General features: G+C 41.0%; 1 protein-coding gene across 4 annotated transcripts in view; it reads left to right on the top strand.

The window, feature by feature from the left end:
* LOC106869432 (CAP-Gly domain-containing linker protein 3) overlaps positions 1–6,006 on the top strand; it is a 97,359-nt gene that overhangs the window by 38,732 nt on the left and 52,621 nt on the right. The window lies entirely within an intron of this gene.

The following is a 6,006-nucleotide window of genomic DNA, read 5'->3' on the forward strand; positions in this document are numbered from 1 at the left end:
TATCTATCTATCTATCTATATATATATATATTTGGAAATGGATGTATGGTGTTCAATTAAATAATAAATAGCATTTACTATTTATTATATTTATTTATTTATATATATATATATATGTATGTATGTGTATGTGCATGCATGTGTATACATGTGTGTGCGCGTGTGCATATACACACACATACGATCAAGACTGCCGTTCCTTGTTTTAAATTCATGCGATTAGTATTTCCACTTTTCGGCTTTGACCACCAGTTCCCCACCCCCACCAACTCCACTCCGCCGCCATTCTACTTCCCCCACCCCCCATCCCGACCGCCACTCCTCTGACTCCGCTGTCTTCCTTCTACAGTTTAATACCTTCTCCATCTGTCACATGGCTGTGGTGATGGTGTCGGTGGGGAGGTGGTCTGCGTTTGTCTATCAAGGTTTTTGGTGATGGTCGTGGGAGGGTTGGTGGATTCCTTGATGTCTACATGTGTGGTGGTGGTGGTGGTGGTGGTAGTTTTTGGGCATTGGAAGACCTCTTCTGGTTCTCTTTTGTCACTTGGTGGCAGCTGGTGTCTGTCATCACACAGGAATGGAGAGGCCCACCAAGACATTTACCATCCCCATCAGCATCCTCATCCTCATCATTATCATCATTATTTAACCCCACTATCATCATTTCAACTATGCTCCCTCTTCCACCACCATCACTATCATCACAACCAGCACACTATCACATTGCTAATGTTTTCCACACCATCACCTCATTGCCACTGTTGTTACTATTACTACTACCACCACCACCACCAGCCGTAGAACAAGGCTACTGTTTACAATGAAAGAAACCAGAAGCTTCTAAATGAAGAAAATGACAAATTTCATTTAACATGAGGTCACATAACCCTAACATGTGATAATATTCACAATATGCTTGTCTGTGTTTATATGTGTTTGTATATGTGCCCATGTGTGTATGTATGTCTATATACATACACACACACACACATATATATGTATATGTATATATACATACACCCCCCCCCATACACACATACACACGTGTATGCATATGCATATGTATGAGTGTGTCTCTGTGTCTCATATTTCTTTGGAAACTTCCCTTCCCCCACCCCGGTTCTGCTTTTGTTTTTTGGCGGTAACATGTGATATATTGGGAGGACTTATTGGTTTGTTCTCACTCCCACTGTGTGTGTGTGTGTGTGCGTGTTTATTAAATTACTAGTGCGTTAACAGTGTTTTGTTTCGTTGCTCTCATGTACTATAGAACATATCTATAGATTTTTAACCTACACTGTATGTCACAGCAAATGTATACAAGCCTACACACACATACATACATACATATACATGCACATACATTATCTATATAAATCTGGTGCTCTGTCACCACTGTAACACCATATAGCATGCCTCCTATAACAAAACTGTGTGTATGTGTGTGTGTGTGTGTGACGTGCAGGTGTGCCTATACGGTAAGAAGTTTGCTTCTCAACCACATGGATCTAGGTTCAGTTCTGTTGCATTGGTGCATCTTGGACAAGTGTCTTCTGAGAGGATTTGGTAGATGGAAATTGAAAGTAGTCTGTTGTATACATGTGTGTGTTTGCGTTTCCTTGTCTTGGCATCATGTGATAGTTATAAATGATTATTGGTCACATTCATACAAGCAGTGTAATTCATTTCCAATATTTTGCAAAAAAAAAACATGTTTATGTTTGGTCATGGATAAGTGTTAGCTCGTTTGGAAATAGGTAACGGTTGGTGACTGGAAGATCATCCAGCTGTAGAAAATCTGCGTCAATAACAGGGGTTGGGGTGGAGTTAATTTTAATAAACCTTGCAATTTGTTGTTACGTATTCTATTGAACCCCTTGAAATATAAAATGAACCCACTGGGATTTGAACTCACAGTATAAATCAAACCAACTTAATTAAATATCATTGAGTCCGTTAGTCCGGCATCCCACAATGCTGTTAATTAATATGAACAAACATTTGCTTAGCATTCTTCTTTTCACATCGATTGTAACTCTCTCTCACACACACACACACACACACACACACACACACACACGTGTCTTCACTGCTTTGTTTTTATTGGTTTACTTTTTTGTTTTGTTTTGTTGTTCCTGTTTCTTTATAAAGATTTCCGATGGAACTCTTACACCCTGGAGCCTTTCCAATAAAAATTAACTCATGCCAGGGGAAAAGACAAAAAGAACAGAAAATATTTCAGATTTCACACACACGCACATATATGCATACATATATATGTATATATATAGACACATACACACATATTATATACACATTGAAAATATCCTAAGTATTTCAGAAATGTTGGCTTTACTTTTTTCTTTCTCTTTTCCTTGTTTTCTTTCTTTGTCACTTCTCTTTCTTTTCTATCATCTTCTTTCCTTTTCTCTTTCCATTTTTCTTTCTCTCTCTCTCTCTCTCTCCCTTCTGTCTTTCTGTCTTTCTCTCTCTTACACCCCACCATTCACATCCCACTCTTCATTTCACCTCCCATTTTGTCTCCACTTCCCCTCCTCTTCTCTATTTCCACCCTCTATCCATTTTCACTGATTCTCCCCCACCGCACTCCTCCCATTTCTCTCCGATGCTTTGCAGGTCTATCAAACCCATCTCTTGGGAAGTAGCAGTAGTATGGATCCATGTGCTGCAACAGTGTGTTGCTGCTTTCACCACTTGTTGGCCAGACACGCTTTCCATGGAAGACTGGAAGCAAACAACACCACTTGTATGGCAGTGATGCTCATTTACAACCACCATCTGAAGTCAAAGGCAATGGCACAAACACACACATATGAGAAATGATAAACATGATTATATCAGTTGTTCCCTACACATGTTTCACCATTGCGGCTATTTGCAATCCCTGTTGTCATAATCATGCATCTAACTGTACACCCAAAATGTACCATGTTGCTGCAGAGTGGGACTGAACCCAAGAACCCGTGGTTGGAAAGCAAGCTTCTCAGCCACACAGCTGCACCCGCAAGCAAACTGCCGATCATGGATCAGTGGTTACTAATCTGCTAATTTTAGCTCCCACCCTTCAACCTTTCCCTTCCTCCTCATATCTGACCTACATCTTTAATCTCTCCTCCCCCCCCCGTCGTCTTTACTCGCCTTGATTGACTAATAACTACCTATCTTTAATGAAATGCCATTACATGCCTAAAGTGTGAACAACATGCTACTTGTTGATGGTGCCCTGATAACAGAGCCAGAGTGGGGGGGGGGACATAACCTTAATGTGTTTGCCAATCTTGGTGGTGGTGATAGACATTGACCTTGAATAAATTAGAGGAAAGGTAACCCTAACCCTCCACCCCCACCCCTCCCCAACTGTTATATATGTGATTATGGATTTAAGCACATGCAGGATATATTCAAACTCACACGCACACACACACACACACACACACACACCTACCTGGTGTATTCGCACATGCACAGGTATATTCACACACATCTACACAAGTAAAGTCGCACGAGGGTCACCCAACCATAGAAACCATGTCAGAGCTGACACTGGAGCTTGGTGTGACCCCATGGCTTATTGGATCCTGTCAAACCATCCAACCCCTGCCAGCATGGAAAACATGTTAGATGATCATGATTATGATGGTAATGATGTTGATGATGATAATGGTCATGATGATGATGATACATAAAAGAATGCTTAGAGACCAAACCACAACTCCATTACCCCACCCCCACCCCATCTTCCCTCCTATATTCAGTTCCTGCTTTATACAGGGTATCCACAAAGTCTGGGTAAATGGGGATTAACACATACTTTAAGAAATTATTATTTCTTATATTTAATTGTTTACGTTACGATTTTATTTACTCCAAGTACCCAGACCTTGTGGACACCCTGTAGACAATGTCAGTGTGTTGTCCTGAGATTCAGGACTTTAGACATCTCCCCTGTTTTGAAGACTGTGTGGAGAGTTTCTTATTAGATCCTTAGCTAGGTTTCGGTTAGAATTGGCCCAGGCCATGACTAACATAATAGCACCACCTGGAAAAATCATTTAATAATAATTCATATCACAGTCATTCCTTGAGCACCATAGCCCATTCGAGTAAAGAGTTATTGCTTGCAGACATATATGTAGGTGTAGGTGGTTTATTTGTTGGAATTTGGTGGAAACATTCATCCAGGAACTGTTTGAATGTTATGAGATCATTTTCTTCCCAAGACCAAAAATAGCTCTACTGTACCCAATCCCTGCTTCAAAGACAATAGTTGGAGAGATTTCACTGTAAGAAGCTCCTTCGCTGACTCATGTGTTCCCTATCTTATTTCTTTCTTGCCCACAAGGGGCTAAACATAGAGGGGACAAACAAGGACAGACGAAGGGATTAAGTCGATTACATCGACCCCCAGTCCATAACTGGTACTGAATTTATCGACCCTGAAAGGATGAAAGGCAAAGTCGACCTCGGTGGAAATTGAACTCAGAATGTAAAGACAGACGAAATAGCGCTAAGCATTTCACCCGACGTGCTAACGATTCTGCCAGCTCACCGCCTTATCTGTGTTCCCTATCTTAAGAAAGGAAGTTTATTGAGAGGAGGTTTGGTCCCTCCAATAACTAGGGTTTGTGATTACACACGGGCCTTCATTGATTCTATCATTGCTGTTGTTGCTGTTTGACCTTTACAAAGACTTCTGTCTCTGATGCAGTCCTCTCTCGTTTTTGAAAATAATATTCATTGCTAATAAGGTTTGATAATTTTCCTCTCTCGCATTTATATATAAACAGCTACACAGCTGTGTGAGTTTGAATATATCCTGCGTGTTCTTTTACAAACCGTGTGTGTGTGTGTTTATAAGTGTGTGTGTGTTTATATGTATGTATTTATAAGTGTGTGTATAGGTGTATGTCGATAGATGTGTGTCTGTATCTATAAGTATGTGCGTGTATACGTATTTGCATACTGGTGTTTACAGAACTTCCATTCGGTTTACTTTAGAATTTCTAGAAACACCTCTACATCTTTCTGTTCAACAATCGCTTGCTATTTAGTTACAGTGTCAGTGTTCAGCACGTGTGTGTGTATGTGTAAATATAAGTGTGTGTGTGTGTCAAGTGGTTCAGTACTGTGCCATCGCTTCAAGTGTCTCATCTGACCTTTAAACTCCAAAGACCCAAAGAATGAAAAACTTAGCACTAATCATTAATATTTCTTCTTTTAAATTTTATTTAATTAAAGATCGCAGACAGGATGTTGTTGACTCTGTTTTTTTTTTTTTCTTATTAGCTCTGTCATTATCACACACACACACACACGCACACACATGCTGTTGACCTTCATGAGGTTTGAACTCAGAATGCAAGAGCCAAAATAATTACTCCAAGCCATTTGGCCAGTGCCTTAATGATTTTGCCAGTTGACTGCCTTTCATGCTTTTGAAGTACCAGTCAAGTACTGGAGCCAATTCTCCTCACCCCCTCTCTTCCTCCCTCCATCTCCCCCTATTTCTCACAGAATCAGTTATGCTGTGCTGTGGCTCACAAGGAACAACCCAAAGTGTCATGTCCCTTTCCTTCAAGTAATGAAAGTGGATTGACCTAGGGGCCTCTATTTCTCCCCCAAAGTACTACAGAAACTGCCCCAAGAAACCATTGAACACTAAGCCACATACCTCCACTGGAACAGTATTGTTGTTGTTGGCACTCTGTCGCTTACGACGTCGAGGGTTCCAGTTGAACAGCCTGCTCGTGAAATTAACGTGCAAGTGGCTAAGCGCTCCACAGACATGTGTACCCTTAACGTAGTTCTCGGGGATATTCAGCGTGACACAGTGTGACAAGGCTGGCCCCTTTGAAATACAGGTACAATAGAAACAGGAAGTAAGAACGAGAGAAAGTTGTGGTGAAAGAGTACAGCAGGGTTCGCCACCATCCCCTGCCGGAGCCTCGTGGAGCTTTAGGTGTTTTCGATCAATAAACTCTCACA

The sequence above is a fragment of the Octopus bimaculoides genome, chromosome 19, assembly GCF_001194135.2.
Source record: "Octopus bimaculoides isolate UCB-OBI-ISO-001 chromosome 19, ASM119413v2, whole genome shotgun sequence".
Lineage (NCBI taxonomy): Eukaryota > Metazoa > Mollusca > Cephalopoda > Octopoda > Octopodidae > Octopus > Octopus bimaculoides.